This window comes from Saccopteryx leptura, chromosome 7 (genome assembly GCF_036850995.1).
Source record: "Saccopteryx leptura isolate mSacLep1 chromosome 7, mSacLep1_pri_phased_curated, whole genome shotgun sequence".
Taxonomy (NCBI): Eukaryota; Metazoa; Chordata; class Mammalia; order Chiroptera; family Emballonuridae; genus Saccopteryx; species Saccopteryx leptura.
The window spans coordinates 28,184,627-28,204,478 of record NC_089509.1 but is presented as its reverse complement, the minus strand read 5'-3'; the positions used below and the strand labels follow the sequence as shown (position 1 = coordinate 28,204,478).

General features: G+C 35.9%; 1 protein-coding gene across 10 annotated transcripts in view; it reads left to right on the top strand.

Annotated features, from left to right (window-relative positions):
- The window catches only part of GTDC1 (glycosyltransferase like domain containing 1), a 432,630-nt gene that overhangs the window by 109,715 nt on the left and 303,063 nt on the right, over nucleotides 1-19,852 (top strand). Inside the window, exons 3-4 of one of the 10 annotated variants that reach the window (XM_066345228.1) lie at nucleotides 2,155-2,174; nucleotides 14,830-14,869. The exons of 8 other annotated variants lie outside the window; for them this stretch is intronic. The gene's annotated coding sequence lies outside the window, so the exon portion shown is untranslated. The remainder of the gene's footprint in view (nucleotides 1-2,154; nucleotides 2,175-14,829; nucleotides 14,870-19,852) is intronic. One more of the 10 variants, XM_066345227.1, reaches the window with a different exon arrangement.

Here is a 19,852-nt window from a genome sequence, read left to right as displayed (position 1 = left end):
GGGTAGAAGAGACGGTTTTCCTGTTTGTGTCTGTGGCGATTTTGTAGATGATTTGTGGTTTAATCCTTTAAACATTTTTGTTCACTTATCACCTCTTTCCCTATAAAGGCATAAAATATTCAGATTCTAATGTTATAACAATTTAATCAGATTATTTAATTTTGGAGAATTCAAGGTCAGAATAGCAGCTGACATAGTTGTCTCTGAATAGTGACCTAAAAATGATAATACTTATATTAGTTTTTTTTGTGTGTATGTGCCAGATTATTTGGCCTTCCTTTATACTATTAGAATTTAAATAAGATTATGTGATTATGAATCATGTATTTTTTGTTTTTTAGCTCCTTAAACAGGTATGTATATGACTCAGATCCCTTTTAAGTCTGGGTTATTTTGGGGGGGGTTAAAAATGTTAATTTTTTACATGGCTTTTAAACTGTTGACAATATTGTACTCACGCTAATTTCTTTTAGGCTATTGATCCATTCTTCTGCATAACTTTTGTTTCTTGTGTCTTTTCAAGACCTGTCAAAGAAAATGAAATGCTAACCTGACTTTAAAGTGGCAAAAACAATCCCCCTCCCCATACTATATTATTCTTTGTTCTCTATGTGCATCAAAGTGACAATCCCACACTGTCTCAATTGAGTGAGTCTAGCACAAAAATAAAAACAGCCTGGCACTGTTCTAGGATGGCAGCCAAAATGTTTTGTGAAGCTTGGTTCTGGCGGTGGTTTCCACAAGGCAGAGGTCCACCCTCCAGCATCGTCAAAGCAAGGCCGACAGGCTTCGTCTTCCCTACTTACACCATTTCTTCTCCCTCTCTTCATCTTTCATCATGAGAACACCAAAATATCTTTTTCTTAAATAGAAACATTATTCTCCTCACAACTTCTACATTTAATGAATGGCATTGTTCCCTATAGGAGCTGGTGTGAATTTTGCCTTTTCCAGCTCTCTTAGAGAGTTCTTTCACAGTTGCATTTTTGCCATACTTTTCAGAAAACCCTTCTGAATATTGCTAACTTTGGTCATTCTGACATAGTAATTTTGATTGGTTGGAGTCTTCTTGTCTTGTTTCACAGCTGAATATTTAAACAGAAACTCTCGAATGAGAGTTGCTTGTATTGTGTAGATTTTTATGGCAGGATATTTCTTGTTGAGACAAAAACAGCTGCCATTTTCTTCCGTTTTGTCTGAAATTCAGTGTCAGTTCATATCTTTTACAAATTGAATACTCATCATTAGAATGTCTGATAAATGTTGCTATATAACCAGATGAACTTCTGTTAAATACCTATAAGTATGTGCACTAAAATTTTTTTGAAATCAAAGTGCAAGATAAAACATAGAACTGTTTTTAGCTTTCCCAATACTCTCTAAATTATAGTTAGTGACCTGTTATTATAAGGTATGTGTAAATGTAGCATTATGTTTTTTAAGTGACAATTGAGCAGGAGACTATATTTTCACTATGAGCAAGCATTCTGTGAAATTTCATAAAATATTCCTCAAAATGTAAATGTTTTCTGTTGTAGTAAGCAAAAACAAATGATTTATTTTTATATGTTCTATTTTAAAATTAGTATTTTGCAATTAAGAGAAGAATAATTAAATAGGCAGAATATGTTTTCTTGAGAGGAGATTGATATTATTTTAACTGATTTAGGTTTTAAAAATTGTCAATGATTTTTGGCAATAAGAAATTACTTGGGGAGGAAAAGTTCATGTATTTTAGTAACAGTGCAACAAATGTGACCGAAAAGAAAATAAACAATACTTCATGTTAGAATTACTAATGTAAAACATTTTTATATGTCATATATACTGGGAAATACTTTATTTATATAGTACATGAAGAGAAACTTGTGCAACTTAACAGTTATTTTTTCCAGAGATTTATTTCTAATTTAGAAAGTGCTTTAAAATCATTAAAAGGATTTGTAAAACAGGTATATCAGAAGTATGGCATTAAAAAATTCACCTGTTATTTTCTCTCATTCTAAAGGCAGATTCTGCAACATATTGCTAATTACTTTAACAAAACAAACAAACACTCAAACTGCTTTATATTAGTGTACCTGTAATAAATACTATGCCTCTCCATTCACTAATGCTGTTTTTTAACTTGCATTTCTGTGGCTTTTTCTGTAGGGCAGCTGAAATGAATCCGGGTGAGATACTTTTATGTTACATCAATTAAATCTTTAGGTCAACATTTTAAGTTTCAGAATTACGACATTTTTGAGAAGGAATGCCAGTGAGACAGTTTCTTTTTCTCTTTGCCCTGTTAAGTGCATGACTGCCTGTCCTGAATCCTCTGTACCCAGGTCTGGTAATATTAGAACTGGTGGTTAAAGATAACACAGACCCAAAACTCTTTCATTCTACATATGTAGAATAAATACAATTTATTGACTTTAAATATATTTCCCCCAGTGGTATAATTTTTATTTGCAATTAAGCCCTTTATCTTTTCTGTGGTAGGAATGTATCTTTCAGGGACTTAGGAATTGCAACATGAATTGTTCTATTTATTTGTTTATTCTAACTATACACAGAGACATAGTAGAAATTACGTATTTAAGACCTGTAACATCTGAGCAGGTTTTTGGTAAATGCTGTTGAGTTTTTCATTTTATTTTTATTTTTTCATTTTTTTTTATCTAATAAATTCCACAGTTTTGTTTAATTCAGAACACATTTCAAAGCTATTATATCATTATAGTTTGATATTATACAGTTTGTAGGAATTATGATATAGTAACTTAATCATTATATTTGTAGAAACATGGAAAAATAAATTAAGAGATGACAGCAAAGTTGGATAAATACTAAATTTATTGTATTGACTGGATTTTATTTTCTTATATTAAATACTATGTTTATAATTATAACTATAATTTTATTTCATTTGAATATCAATACATATTTGAAACATGACTCCTGGCTAGGTATTTGAATACCTCTTTTGATATCAAATATTAGTAACATAGTAACAGTGATTTCTAAGTTTATGTGGTAAAAAATATTAGTAATCCCCCTCCAGCATATGGTACGTACATACTTTAGTGTTAAAATTCCATAGAGAATATTGCATAAAAGGGTATGTGTTAATTCAGTTGTTTGATTCCCCCCATTTTTGGTACATATTAATTTCCCCTGTCCGACATCTTATATTAACATTCTGTAGAATACTTTCACAAGTATTTCATATGTTTTCTGTGGCATCTCACACTGCTCACTTTTTATCCATAGTACCATATGAATTCCTCCCTTTCAGGTTCACACTGCATATTTTAAGCTGCTGATAATGTAAGTTGTTTGCAAGGTAAAGAGACATTTAGCTTTTGAGCTAGTCTCATTTTTAGCATGAGAGCAGGTCCCCCCCATCCTAAATCTTCTTATATTTTCCAGTAAAACAATCTTACACCAAACAAAGAAATTCCGAGCTTTGGCTACAGCAGCAATTGAAATGCATCAAAAAGTGGCTACTACAATACAATTTTATTAATGAATGATCTACATTGGTTCCAGCTGTGTCCATGTGATTAGGCCTTCATCAGGCAACAATGGGTATTTCCCTGTTGCTTTTATTTGATTTCCAAGAATGTGTCATCTGTTACACCAGCCCCTGCCAATATGCCCCTTGTAAAAGTATTTTATTTTTTTTCTTCCAAATTTCTGAAGCATAAGTTGAATACCCACACACATCCCTGCTGAAATATTGTTTTTAGTGAACAGTGGCCTAGGTTTGTAGGCCTGGTGTTGCATACCAAGTTTTCAGAATATAAATTAAAGTAAATGTTTATTAAGTTTATCAGTAAATTTTCGGAAGTGTGGTTGCCTGGTAATGCTAAAGACAGACTATTTTCACTTTTACATTTTCATCTTGATATTTTATTACAGTGGTATAATGTGTGAGAGAGGTGGACAAGCTTGCAGATTGAAATGGGGATCGTCCAGATTGTTCCCTTCCCTGGACCATATGGTATAGTTCTAAAAGCTTTTGTATGCTGTCTGTTCAGTTTATTGTAAACTCAATCTTTAGTGCACCTAAAAAGATAACCAAATAAAAATGGGCCTGAGAAAAAGAACTTCGTATCATGTAAGGGCCCTAGAAATATTTGTTTTAAAGGCGATAAAGTTGAAGTTGAGATGATATAAACAAAGCAGACTTGTCATTCTATGAATATTCCTTTGAGTTCCTATGGATTGTTTGTTGTAGATTGTCTGTGACTACAGGTTTTAAAACGAAAACATTTATGTTATCTAACTATACTTATTATCCTTATTTCTCCCATTCTGTCCATATATGAGTAAGAGAATGTAGCTTTTGTCTAGTTTACAGAGAAAGTCTCTACCTATGAACAGTGCCAAGGAATATAAAAAAACCAGGTTTTCTGACTATATAGGATATTTTTTATTTTTACTGAGTTCAGTGAGAATTTAGGGCTAGGACTTTGATAATTTCATATCTTTTGCCGCTACCTATACTTATAGATGGTTGAACATTTTCTAATTGCCCCCCCACACCTCCCACCTATTATGGTTCCGTAATTCTATTTTAGGAAAATAAGAAAAGAAATTGCTTATTCCATGTGCTGATTCTCTAAAAGCTGAGAATGAGAGCTATTTTTTCTGACTCTCACTGCCCTTCTCTCCAGAATAAGACACTGTGAGAGCAGTAGACATTATCCATTGCTTTTTGGCCCAAGAGATTTGTAGCTGAATTTCTACCAAATGAAAAATGAGGGGGAAAAAAAAGAGAGAGAGAGTGCCTGTGAAGAACATGCTTCTTTACTCTGTCATTACCCTGATCCACTGGAAGGGTAACTGAGAGGAACTCAAATGTTATTGGAATGTGTAATTTTCCTCTGAATGGCCACAGTGAGATATAGTTGAACAAGAAAGGCAGAAAATGTATATGTGGCATATGGAGTTGATGGTGATTGAAATTAATGAATCTTTTTAGCACTGTACTGCAGAAACTATCCCAATAATCCTATACACTTAAAATATGTCCAGCAGAAACTTACATAGAGAAAAATGATTACTTTAGGGATTTTACTAGAGATACATGGAATTGTATAATAATATACTATTAGTGGTGAGTTAGACACAGAATATTTGTAGAATATCTATTTTTCAACTTTGAACATTTTTCATAAACAATTGCTAATTTCAAGTTGGGGGAGTCTTTTCTCATTAAGAATATACTATTATATTGTTATTTTTCCTTTATTATAAAGCAACTTTATAAAGTGCTCACAAAACTGAAAAACATAGTTTATATTTCCAAATAAGCTAGTTCCTTCTTCCTTTTTAGTCTCTAATCTATTTCCTTATGCCTTTCTTCCTAACTTCAGTTATTTATTTGTATGTATTTGTTACATGTATGAATTATCTATGCTATGCTATAAAAATGTTATTTTATTGGTTTGAAGAGTTGAAGGTTTCAGTTAGGAAGAGAAATAAAAATCTTGTAATGACTATGCAAGGGATAGATTTCCAAAGAGAAATTAGAACATGTTTATTAAAGTAATCTAGATTAATGAAAATTGTAGAATAATTTGGACATGCAAACTCAAAATTGTTTTTATTCCTTTTAGCTAGAAAGGACTAGATTATAGCTTAAATCAAGGAAGGAAGAGTCATAGATTGGGTAACCCAAATAGCTCCTCTTCTCTATAGCTTTCTTTTAATGGTAAAAATGCCTCTGGTTCCAAGTAGTAGAAAATCTTACTATGTCTTAAATGAGTACAGATTTTATTATCTCATGTCAGAAGAAATGTGGAGGCCATTAGTTTACAGGTAACTGATGCCATCAAATATCCAGGTACATCTTTCTTCTACACCATTCTTAGCATATAACTTTTGCTTCTTCTTTAATTTTGTACCTGTAGAAATTGTATTTACTTTGAAGCAGGAAGTAAAGTGAGGGAGCTCAGAAACCTTCTGTTCATGGGAGCTTTGTCTTTTGCTCTACAAAGGATGCCTGCTCATGGGGACTTCTACTACCTCTCATTGGCCAGAAGTGTGTCACCTAATTTCCTCTAGGATGAGATAAAATCATTTTAGCTTTCCAGCCTCTGTTTTGGAGGAAGGCAAGAAGGAGAATTGGAATAAGTGGTGAGTGAGCTATCCTGAAGGTATCTGCCATAATTTCTCAATTACTTTACACAGTTAGACACTTGGACCTTTGAACTTTCTAGATACTTGGTTTATATAGTAACTTGGCTGTCAGTTCCCTTTTGATACCCAATACATGTTTTGTATTGTAATGCTGTGTTTCTGTGTCTGAGGACAGAAACTGTAATTATGTCATCTTTGTGTCTTTATACTTAACACAATGCCTAGATGATACAGAACCTCAGTAAATACTTGCTGGATGAATGAATGTTTGAATGAATATTAAGAAATATATTTGTTAATATTATTGGCATAAATTATTTATACATATAAAAGATACAGTAATATTTTTAAGTAGTGAGGGGCTATGGACTAAATTTTATAGAGCTTGGCATTGTTTAAGGGACCATCAATGTAAAGATGTCAAAGTTGCTTTAAGTAGAAAATATTCAATTACAAGGGTTATAGGAAAATCCTCAAAATGATAGTACCCATGCTTTTGTTAGACTATGTTATTCCATGAGTAAATAAAAATATAATTTTTTTAACCTTATACATAGACAGTTGTTTAAACAAGTATATTATAGTACTCACATATTTTTGAAGAAATAAACAATTTGAATTTATTCATAAGGCAAACAGGTCATTTGATAATTTATATTATTGATGTTGATTTAATAAGAAGAAGTCATTAGATCTTTGAAAGCCTCATGGCTAAGGGTACAGTAAATCAAATTTTATCTTAGATGACATTTTGGTTATATTATTTCTTTTACTTCTTAGAATGACAGTTTCATATTTTTTCAGCGTACATGCAAATGATTATGTAGAATACAAAACATCTCAGAAAGAAACCCTAAGAATTCATCTTTCCATCTGCTTACTTTGCCCTAATGTCTTAGAAGAAAGCATGCTACCTTTTCTCTTAAAATCTGCAGTAATGGGTCAGAGTGTAAGTTGATAATGTGAATCAGTGTCTCACAACTCCTCCAGTGTCTAGCCAAACTCCTTTTATTATATTTCTATTCTGTTTCTGTCATTTTGACCTCAGAGGACAAAGCAAACAACGATCCACTATAACCCATACAACATCCCCTATATAGCAGCATTTTAATCAATTCCTCCCTTTTCATTCATCATGGCAGAGTTGTTGGCACCTTAATTACTAAAACAACCTGTGCATGGGTAGAACTTATCTCAGAGCAGGGAATGTATTCAGTTATCTGGAACTCACATTTTCTATCTGAGCAGTTTATTGACACTGAAAATAAAGGAACCCTTTTAACATTCAGAAGCAGTTGTAGGGGAAAGTTCCTACAGAATCACAACTTCGGCAAAGTAGTTTCCTAGATTTGGACTCAGTTGGGTATCAGAAGTCAGTCCCTTTTGGCCCTTAAGCTGTTCTTTTGGTCAGACTTTAGGAAGTAATAATTTACAGGCCAACACTTTGCACTTAAAAGTATTGCATGTAAAAATTCAGTCCGTTCTCACTGTTTTTACCTTTGTGTTCTCAGTGATCAGTGTAATACCTGGCACTTAGTGTTTGTTAAATGAATTGTTTTAGTATCACTTGGAAATGCTTGCTTCATAAACGTAGCTTTATGCTTTGCCTTTCCCCATTCCTCTTTAGTTGTTTTAGTTGCCTCATAGGCACTCCTAGTTTACTTTTTGTTGTCTTTATCTTCTCACTGAATGATCAGGGTGATTTAGAACGCAAAGTTGAATAGGTGAATACAACAGTAATACTTGGGCAATTCACTTTTTAAAAAAAGATTTTATTTATTGATTTTAGAAGAGAAAGAGAGAGAAAAGGTGGGGGGAGCAGAAAGCATCAATTCGTAGTAGTTGCTTCTCGTATGTGTTTTGACCCGGCAAGGCTGGAGTTTCGAACCAGCAACCTCAGCATTTCAGTTCGACACTTGATCCACTGCACCATCACAGGTCAGACAGAATTTACTTTTTGATGGTGTTTTAATTTTCAATTCAGGAATACCCCCCCCCTTTCTTCATATTGATGAAAATTCAGAATACATTAATTGAATGCATTTTGTGTGCAAGGTACCGTGCTGGTTATGAATATAGATATAAACAAGAATTGTGCACAAATTTTGCTGCCACAAAATTGAAATCTGGTTGGAAAGATACATATATATATACTATATAACTATAGTATAGATGTGATTGTGGTCACTGCCTTAATTAAGGTATAAGACAAATTTGGTAAACTATAGAGGAAGTAGTAATTACTTCTGATTGGCTGAATTTGGGTGAACATTTAATGTGAGACTTCATGGATGAGATGGAATTTGAATGGAGTCTTGAACTAGATATAGGAATTTGACAGGTGGTAAAGTTGAAAGGATTCCAGGAAGAAAAAACAGCACTAGCTGGTTGGAGGTGGGAATACGTAGGACTGTTTGAAAAAATGGCAAGGGTCCATTGTATAGAGTAATGATGTATGGTGAGAACTGAGGCAAAATAAGGACATGGAACCAAATCGTAAGAGGTCTTGTTTTTTGTTAAGTATTTCTCTTTCTTCTGCAGAAATAATCCTATGTTCTTGAGTAGAGGTCTGACACTTAGATATCTGTAAGTTTCAGAGGAAGAAGGGAAGACGTCAAACGTTAAGCGTAGTTGAGGTTGAAGATGGTGAGGAAGGCTGAGTGCTGTAGGGATTGGAAGGAGCGCCTGACAGCAGAGGCCTGGGGTGGGTCAGCTAAACGCCCTTGGGTTGTTGATTTGTTCACTGTTATATAGCAGTGTCTTGACTCCCAACAGAAGTCACGTTCCACTTTTGAACGTTCTTTCCACCTACATCATTTTGGAAGACTGTGGAACGTCCCTCCCTTCCCCACACCTGGGAAATGAAGTATTTTAGCCTGAATTCTAGAAGAAAGCAAAAAGAGAAAAGGGTTGAATGATTGTTGAATGAGCCAAGAGTCTATACATTTCAGCTCCCCTTTGTAGTTGGGATTTTGGCTCTCTGTCCATTCTGGACTCTTGGTTCCTCTTTCTGAAGTAGAACTCACTATTGGTTTCTCTTTGAGACCCAACTCAAATGTTTAATAAGAGTTATCGCTCTGTATTGTAATTTTGTCCAGGCCCGAGTCCAGAAACTATATTTGGGTCATCTTAGTATCGCAAAACACTCAACATAATTTTTACAGTATAATCATTCAATAAATATGTGTTGAATAAAGCAAATGTGTTCATGCTTTGCAGTCAGACCTTCCTACTCCCTGCACATGCCAAGCGTACTTCATTTCAGAATCTCGCTGGGCCTCCTCCCTGTAGGGCTTCTGGTCCAGATCTGCATCTCCCCCCCCCCCCCCCCCCCCCCCGCCCCGTCTCCTCCTCTGGTTTCTGTGTCAGGTCCTCTCGTCGGTGTTCTCTGACACCCCCTATTTAAATACTACCCTTCCTCAATCCCAGTTCTCAGTGACCCTTACCTCTACTAGCCTGTGTTATTTTTCTTTATAGCACCTGCCATCATCAGATGTAGAATCACTGGATGATTGTCTCTTTACTCCATTTAGAAAGCCATTCTATGATAACAGGAACATTTTTGTTGTTGTCTAATTTATCTGAAAGCCCCTGCAGCGATGGTGGACATAGTAGGCACAAGAACTATTTACTAAATGAACGAATGGTAAAAATCAGACTAAAAAGGATAATAAACATTCATCTGCAGGGTTGTTTATAGGTTTATACAAGTGATGGTGTTTTTATAACTTTTATGAATAATATTAAATTATGTTGCTTTCAGAAAAATAAAAACTTCTATTTTCTATAGGTTGTGCTATGAAATCTAATTACGGATTAGTATTTGTTTTAAAAATATTTGAATGCCAAGCATATCCAATATGAAAACACTTTTATTATCCATGCCAGCTTAATTTTTAAGGCAGTGAAATGGAAGAGTGTCATTTCAGCAAGCAACTTATTTTCATTTGTGAGAATGGAATATTTTGAATATTCTAATTTTGGAGGATGATTTTACAAGGAAATAATGCTTGTTTTCTGTACAGGATATATTTGCCTATAAAACAGTAGAAAACTAGAAACAGGCATGGGAAATACTTGTTCAGAAAGCTGGGATCTAATAAATGACTTTGATAAATGTTGGGAGGAGAGTCAATCAGTCCCAATGTAAAGGTAAATCTTGGGATGTGGAAAATTTTAAAGAAGACCTGATTTAAAAAATCATTATATATATATATTTAAAGTTTGCAGAGAGATTGTATATGTTTATTTAGCATGAGCTCAGTCTTCTTTTTTATTGTATTTTACTGCAAATTCACTTTGATATTTTTCCAGAAATCTTGTCTATAATTTGTTTGTAAAATAGTTGGTTATCAAATAAATATTATTATGTGGCTTTTAGTGTCATAAGAATTCCCTTTTGGTAACCCATAAAATAATTTTTTTCTCACCATAAACTTGATCTGTCACTTTTCCATAAGGTCAGAGTACTAATGTTGGAGGTGATCTGCTCTGGCACAGAGAGTCACCAAAGTGATAATAAAATTAAAAAATGCCACATGACGCTTTCTAAAGATTTAGGATTTCTTTTTCGTATCAACTTTGAGCAAACTGTAAAGTATGTTAAATTATATATTGATAGGTGTGTTTTAGTGTCCCTTTAAAAATGGATAAGGTTCTAATATTTGCCTTTATGTATTTCACATTTTTATTAATATTTTTGGGTTTTCTGGAGATTGATTCTTAATTATTACTTTTAGTGGTAGGTTGTTTTCTTTCTAGATTTGTAAGTTAAGTTTTTCAGTATAGATGATTTTAAAAACAAAATGGTTGCATTGTGAAACAATTTTAGGAATAATGAAACATGGTGTTTAAATTGTAAAAAATACTAGAATATGGAGGTTCCATTAAAAAATATTTCCCTATCAAATCTGAATTGCCACTGTTAATATTTATTGAGTATGTATTCACTTATTGCATGTATATCAGCGGTTCTCAACCTGTGGGTCGCCACCCCGGCGGGGGTCGAATGACCAAAACACAGGGGTCGCCTAAAGCCATGGGAAAATTTTCACGACCCACAGGTTGAGAACTGCTGATGTATATAAACATAGGAGAAATCTGAATGATTATGAAAGGAGACAGTCTTTTCAAAATACTAGACTGTTGCTGGTAGTTGAATATCCAGTCAGCCCCCTCCTCTTTTTTTTAACATGTGTAACACATATGGATGATTATGCAATAACATTTTTCTCCTTTCTTAATACAAACACTTAGGAAGTTAAGTGTGCAACTAGAAGTGCTTTTCAATTTTATTCACCTTAATTAAATATTTTCCTTTATTTCAAGAGCCATACCTAATGACTTAAGGCACAAATTAATTGTGATGTTTTACTTGAACTTTAAAACTTTGAGTTTGCACTATGCTTTTCCATGTTCCTATTTAAAACTGTAAGTTCCAGAATAGTATTTTAGTTTCTAAAACACTTGGTCAAAGTACAGCTTTAAGTTTCTTATCTATAAATAAAGATCTTGATCTGTTTGCAATTATTTAATAGTTCAGGTACATTTTTAAATTATTATATTTTATGTTTTAGACAAGCTATTTACAAAACCAAATTATAGTGATTGTGAACAGCTACAGCCCCATTAGTTTAACCCTTGCTGATTCACTTTTTAATAAATTTCTTTATAGCAATAGTAGAATAATTTGAAAACTCCTTGCAAACTCCTGGAGAGGAGTAAGCCTTCAGTAATTGGCTTATTTCAAACAATTTGGCCTTCTTCCCTGAGTTAAGAAAAAATTATGGTTTCTTTTCATTGCAAATTGACACATATTCAATGAAGATAACTTAAAGAATAAGCGAATCAAAAAAAGAAAAACAAAACCACTTATATGATGATTCTAATGTAAGTGATTACACGGGGGGGGGGGGGCACACAAAATTTTTGTTGCATCCACAAAAACACTTGTTCTTACCTAATTTGAGTTTGTTGATCTCAAATTTGACATTAGTTTTTCTCTGTAAGCTACAGATTTTTTTTTTTTTTTGCAATTCAAGATTTTAAGTTTTCATCTTATTGTAAAATTTTTTACATTTAGTTTAACATAATGAAGTAGAATGTCTTGGGCATCATCTTTGTGAAAATATAATAATTTATATAATGCAGTAAATAACTAATACACTAAAAGACATGATTGCATCAGAATTTGTCTACAATTTCAAAATAGAACATATTAAAACACTTATTTTAATCATAAAATTTGCGCAAAACTTAAATTCTATTCAGGCAAAAATTTGCGTTTGTAGCTCTTGCGTTTGTGTACTTGTTGAGGATAGTCTCATTTGATGCTCCAGCAGTAGCCTGCCATCACTAACAGCTCCAAGATTTTCGGGAAACTTATCAAGGTGACTTCAGGAAGTGAATCTTTTTTTTTGTTTGTTTTTGTTTTTGTTTTTTTTTTTTCATTTTTCTGAAGCTGGAAACAGGGAGAGACAGTCAGACAGACTCCCGCATGCGCCCGACTAGGATCCTCCTGGCACGCCCACTATGGGGCGACGCTCTGCCCACCAGGGGGCGATGCTCTGCCCCTCCGGGGCGTCGCCATGTTGCGACCAGAGCCACTCTAGCGCCTGAGGCAGAGGCCACAGAGCCATCCCCAGCACCCGGGCCATCTTTGCTCCAATGGAGCCTTAGCTGCGGGAGGGGAAGAGAGAGACAGAGAGGAAAGCACGGCGGAGCGGTGGAGAAGCAAATGGGCGCTTCTCCTGTGTGCCCTGGCCGGGAATCGAACCCGGGTCCTCTGCACGCTAGGCCGACGCTCTACCGCTGAGCCAACCGGCCAGGGCCAGGAAGTGAATCTTAATGCTCATGTTACATCCATGTCGTGGAAAGCCAACAGCATCCTTTGAACCAGAAGTTCACAGTTTTCTGCTTTTTTGTTGCCAAGGAAGTTCTTTGTAACTGCCACAAAAGACTGCCATGCTGCTTTCTCCTCCTTATTCATTTTCCTGGCAAATTCTTTGTCACGTATGAGGGTTCGAATTTGAGGTCCATTAAATACACCTGCTTTTATCTTCTCAAAAGACAAGTCAGGGAAAGCAGAAATAATATGTTGAAAGCATTCACTTTCTCTATTCAAAGCCTGAACAAACTGCTTCATTAAGCCAAGTTTGATGTGAAGTGGGGGAAAAATGATCCTGTCTCAATTAACTACAGGTTCATTCACGATATTTTGCATCCCTACTTCCAGAGCTTCACGTTTCAGCCACTCCTTCTGTGTCCAGTGTTTCTCCCGAGCTTGGCTGTCCCACAAACACAAAAGCAAGGATACTTCGTGAAACCTCTCTGTTGTCCTAGCAGGAAATTTACCATTTTAAGATCCACACAAATGATCCAGTTATGCTCCTCATACTTCAGAAATCGAGGACAATTTTTATGTCATTCTTACTAAGTCATTCAATTTGGGTTGGCTAAACTGCTGAGGGGTTAATGACTGCTTGGCATCAGAAGAAGACCCTTCAGATTCTACAACCATTTCCTCATGCATCTTAACAAAATACTTGATCACCATGTTCACTTTCTTTGTCTTAGAAGAAATAAAACCATTGAAAACTGGAACCGGGAGTGTCTCAGAGTGTGGATAGGTCGTATTACTGAAGGAATATTAGGATATGCAATCATATGCCGTTTTTTCTTGCCAATGCCCTTTGTATGGATCAGACAGAAATAACAGTCACTGCTGTGGTCCTTAGGTTCATGCCAAACCATGGGAATACCAAAAGGCATTCCTTTGTGTTTTCTTTTTGTCCAGTCACGAAGCATTTCTTCACATTTATGACACACAATATGAGGAGCCCGATTCTTGTCTTGATTGCCAAGGGGAACTTGAAAATAGGCAATATATGCACGTGTCACAAATGATGAAATATTGTACCTTTGGACGTTGAAGTGTGTAACAGCCACATATATAACAGAAGGTGTCAGGACTATTCTTACATGTATGCCTATTCAAGGAAGCCATGATTCAATCTTAAAACAACAGGGTGTTTTTATTAGATAATAATTTTTTACATTTAAAAACTAGAATTATGTAAAAGTGATGTTTGTAAAACATTAATTGCCTTGTGCGTATGTTCAATCCAAGAGTTGTTGCCCTTTAACTCCAGTTTAAAAACCAATGCATGCCATTAACTGTAACAAAAAGAAATTAAAGTTGCATTAAAAATTAGAGCATGCACCAAAAAACGGATTTCAGATTTGGAATCAGCAATGCAGAAATATATAGAAACAGTTCTAAAACCTCGTGCAACAGAAAATGAAAAAGAGAATTGTTCCCAGTGTTCTATATACCTGTGAGCATGTGCGCTCTCATGTTTATATATTCATTTCATCATTTATTTTTATATATTCATCTCATTCATTTGTGAAATAGGGAAACATTTTCCATATCAATAAATATTCATTTTTTTATTATAATCATTTACTCTAAAGAGATCCTTTTTAGATATTTTGATTGATTTCAATTTTGTGCAAAGACTTCAATAAAGATTGTTGACAATTTCAAGATTAATTCTTAGAAGTGGTATTGTTGAATCAAAACATATGCACAGTTTTCAAGCTTCAGTGGAGTAGATAGCAGTTTTCAGGTTGCATTTTCAGAATTTGACAAGGGTCCTTAAAATTCACAAACTATTCTCATCTACTTTGCAGATGACTGAAATTTTGTTATCACCTGTTGTTCCTGGGAGAGGTAACTTTGCATCTAGTAGGCATTTACTCTGAACAATGTGAAGGAATTTGTATTAAATTTAGCTCTTGCATGCAAAGTTTAGAAACAGCATGGGACAAAGAGACATTAGAACATTGAAAAAGTAAATTGAGCAGGGGAAACAAAGCATTCCTTTATAGTACTAAGATCAACTGAACAACAATGTATACAGTCTAGGATATTATACACCTAATTTTGGGAATGTAAGCTACAATCTCTCTCGACAGTGATTCAGGCTGTCAATGCTAATTAATCTAGTAGACTTATGGTCCCGGGTATGGTGTCTATATATGCTGGATAGAGATACAAGAGGGAATTAATCAACTCTTAAGCAGCCTTACTCTGTTTGAACACTGTTTGCGAAGAGTAAAATTACTTAAGAGATGATGAGGATGCAGAGTGTGGTCTTGGGCAGTTTGCAAAGAATACTCTTTACTGTAGGGTCTCATTGGAATGTCTCCTTGAAAAACAGGTTGATAAAGAGATAATAGTGACAGACAAGGCCACTAAATAGATAAAAGTTATAGGGCTTGCTCCAGTCAGGAAACTGAGCTATTGCTACTTATCTTTTCTACAGTGGAAACTTGTGTGTCAGATGATATGGGTAACCCTGTGGTTCCTTTTCAGAAACTATGGAGAATAAGAGATCTAGAAGTTATACACTGTTATCTTTGTATGTCTTTTCTTTCCTCAACAGTCTTAATCCTAAATATCTACAAATATTTTAAAATCCTAGGTTATTATTATCAGACTGACTCCTTTTCTTATAATAGTGGGTAGCTAATAATATGCCTCTTGTGATATTTAAAAATAGTGACACAGCTCCCATTACCACTTCTATTAGCCCCAGATTTACTCAGTAGCAGTCTAAACTAGGCTTCTAGTTTATCATGGAACTAGGCTTCTAATTTATCATTCACAATCTTTAGATTCTATTCAGTTTTTCTAGTGTTGGCTTTTCAAACCATAAGCAAATGTCTCAAGACCATTGACAAATCCGAGGAAGTCTTGAAAATATATATGACAATTAGGGAAAGGCCCACTGAAATAAATAAATAGAAGGAAATGTACTTTTAACTAATACTTCTTCTAATAAATTAGTTTATTCATGTGGAACTTTGGAGAAATGAGAGAAATGTCACTAAATATTTTAATTGATACATGTCTTTAAAATATGGTTTTAATTGATTTAGATCTTAAACAACAGATTACAGTACTGGCTTTACCTCGCATTTCCTAATCCCACTGAAAAGCTGTCACTGCAGAGTGACGACTTTCATTTGTATAAAATGATTATTAAAAATATTCAAGGTGTCTCTAACATTGGTAGTAAAGATATCTATTACTAGCCCCTTAGTCCTGTGTGGAAATCTCTCTTTCTTCTCCCGAGTGTTTACTGTTATTCCTTTGCTTCTGGAACTGCTAGGATTTTACAATTAAGTGGATTTCCCCTTGCTGATTAATAGATTGAGTTGTGAGATTATGTCCTTTTCATTCTTCATTGGAAATGAATAAATCCAGAACTTTATACTTAGTGACATTTATTTCCACTCATCAAGGGAATACCACCTGTGTTTGCTTGGGTTACTGCACTTCAAATAGGATATTGAGGATGTTTGTGTGTTTTAGTAAACCTGCTATTCCTGTTTCAGAATTAACTGCAAATGTGCTGTGTGCCTCCTACTTCCAGAGGGAAACGTCTTGACAATATATTTTCTTACTTAGTTAATACGGATTAAGTTCTTTTTACTTATTTTTTTGGCGAGAGAGACAGAGGCAGAGAGAGGGACTGATAGGGACAGATAGACAGGAAGGGAGAGAGATGAGAAGCATCAGTTTTCATTGTGGCACCATAGTTGTTCATTGATTGCTTTCTCATATGTGCCTTGATGGGGGGGGGGGGGGAGTGGAGGCTTGTTCAAGCCAGTGACCTTGGACTCAAGCCAGCGACCTTGGGCTTCAAGCCAGTGACCTTTGGGCTCAAGCCAGTGACCATGGGGTCATGTCTATGATCCCACGCTCAGGCCAGCGACCCTGCACTCAAGTTGGTGAGCCTACGCTCAAGCTGGATGAGCCTGCACTTAAGCCAGTGACCTTGGGGATTTGAACCTGGGTCCTCTATGTTCCAAGTTGACGCTCTATCCACTGTTCCATCACCTGGTCTGGCTGGATTGAGTTCTTAAAAGATGTTAGGCTCACTGGTGCCAGTATATTTAAGAATATTAGTCATTTTATTTTAAATTTATTTGGTTTATATATTTATAATTACCTTGCACAAACCAAGTCTGAATTAAAGTTTGGCATAGAAGCCAATGCAGGGTAGCAATTAGATGCTTCTACCCAGTAAAAATTGCCAGTCTAATGATTAAACCAGTTTAATTCTTCCAGTTCGTAGATTTGGCTGTCCTTGTGTTAAATACTCTTGTAGAGTCCAGTCAGTTGAAGAATATAGTTGCCCATATCTTAAAGCATAGCTTCCAAACCCCTTAGCAGGGCTCTAGGCAGAACTCTTTTTCTTAGAATGAGTCATGACTGTTGGACAAATAAGTTTGTAAAATGTGATTTTTTTTAATTTTATATTTTTCTGAAGTTGGAAACGGGGAGGCAGTCAGATAGACTCCCGCATGCGCCCGACCGGGATCCACTCAGCATGCCCACCAGGGGGCGATGCTCTGCCCATCTGGGGTGTCGCTCTGTTGTGACCAGAGCCATTCCAGCGCCTGAGGCAGAGGCCATGGAGCCATCCTCAGCGCCCGGGCCAACTTTGCTCGAATGGAGCCTTGGCTGTGGGAGGGGAAGAGAGAGACAGAGATGAAGGAGAGAGAGAGGGGTGGAGAAGCAGATGGGCGCTTCTGTGTGCCCTGGCCAGGAATCGAACCTGGGACTCCTGCATGCCAGGCGGACGCTCTACCACTGAGCCAACTGGCCAGGGCTGTAAAATGTGATTTTTATGTTTGCTCACTTTGTTAAAAATGGTGCTGCCCAGGTGAAACCGCTAATTACCTTCCAGCTTGGGAAGGGGCTTTGTTATCCTAATATTGCTGGAGGAGGGGTTTTTGTAGGCCCAGGTAGTTTTTTTCAGAAGGAGGCAGGAGGAGGAAGAGGAAGCCAAGATGGATGGGACGGAGAGAGAAGCCAGTTTTGCAGAGTAAGAAGCCATGTTGGCAGATGGGGACCCAGAGGTGACTGAGCTGGTGGGGGCCTTTGATTCTAGGAAAACCCAGATGTGTCAGTAGCTTGTGAGCGCTGAAGGAGTGGGTTTTGGAGCCCTGTTTTTACTCGCCTGCTGGGTGCGAGGCTAGAATAAAGGAATGGCCCACCAGTTTTTGGCTCCGCAGTTTTTTTTACCATCTGCCCGAATCTAATGGGAACCTGCATATGCCTGGCTGCGACAGCTGCGGCTGCTGGCCATACAGTGACCTTTCACATATAATAAGATGCCTCCAGCTACATTTAGATGGTGATAAAATGAATGCATCTAGTTCTGTCTGTGAGAATAAGTAGTAATTAATGGTAGTATTATTTGTGGGTGATTATTTGTGCTTGATAATGTAGATCTTGCTGAATTAGAAATTGTCAATGCCAGTGCTAAAGGGTTGTATGGTTTAGTGTCTCAGCTCACATTTGTTGAACGGTTTGCTAAGTGTTGGGAATATAGTGGTAAGCAAGTGGACTTGGTCACTCTCCTCATGGAATTTAAGACACAGTGAAGGATACAGATATTAGGTAATTACTCATAAAAATATAGCCTACATGTGCTAAGTACAAAGAAGTATTGCAGAAGTTACATCAAGTGGACTTGAACTTTATTTGATGGTGACTGTTGTAAATTATGAAACATTCTTAATGTAGCTATATGGCTGACCTCTTGTCATATGAACCTTGGATATTGTCCTTCTTCTGTCCTAGACCTTAAGTCCTTTTATTTTATCAAAAAGGGGTCCATTTAGAGCCAGGAGGGTATGAAGGATAAGGGTTGTAAGGTTAGAGGAGGGATGATTATGCAGGATTCCGGAGGGAATCACATGATATTAGAACAGGATATTGAGTTTTAACACCCTACCTACATGGTAATCAGTTTACTATGGCTCGTACCACTGATGTCCTTGATTTACAAACTATTGGGAGTTGTTATTAAATATAACATGTAATAATTATATTTATTATCTTGCAGTGACATTCATATTCTGCATGCTTATAAATTTATGCTACAATGTATGTCATTTACATATTAATAATTATTAAATATTAATATTTAATCTCCAAACTTCAAAGACTGGAAAATAGAGGTAATTTTTACTTTTGTCATATCATATGCCTGCGGGGAAGTGTAATGGGAAGATACCTGAATAAGGGGTCAGAAGACCCTTGCTGTCACTGATTTGTGATTCCAATATTCTCCATTTCCTCTTCTGTTAAAAAACATTGGTTGGCCCGCGGCAGCAGCATTACTCCCACTGGTTCTGCGATGCCCTCGGTCTCCTCCACTCAGGTGTCCATGTCCAGTTGCGTCAGGTCGTCCCGCTCTCTCCCGCCGAGCTAACCTGCAGCCCCTGTCAGGAAGGGGGAGCCTGGAAGAAATGCCAGCTTGAGGAGGCAGATACATTGTTCATCTTGTCACACTTTTAGAAAATGAAGACTTGTTGGCAGAAAGTATTTAAAAATATCTTTTTTCTTCCCCATTAAATAAAAACCTAATTACTAAATGTGGAATGGGATCTCCAGATTGATGGTGAGGGAACTGGCTTCTCATCCTACTTCCATTTCTAGTATTAAACTACAGTGATGACAGATCAAACAGAGTAAAAAACTACAGGTACTTTTCAAAATTCATGGATCTCGCAGCTACTCTCTTAGGCTCTCCAACCTGCTTTGGCCTAGAATTGAATTGCTTGTGGTGTTTCTCTTAATTTTTTAATAATCATTACTTCTTTGTATTGATAGGCTAAGATAAACACACATCTA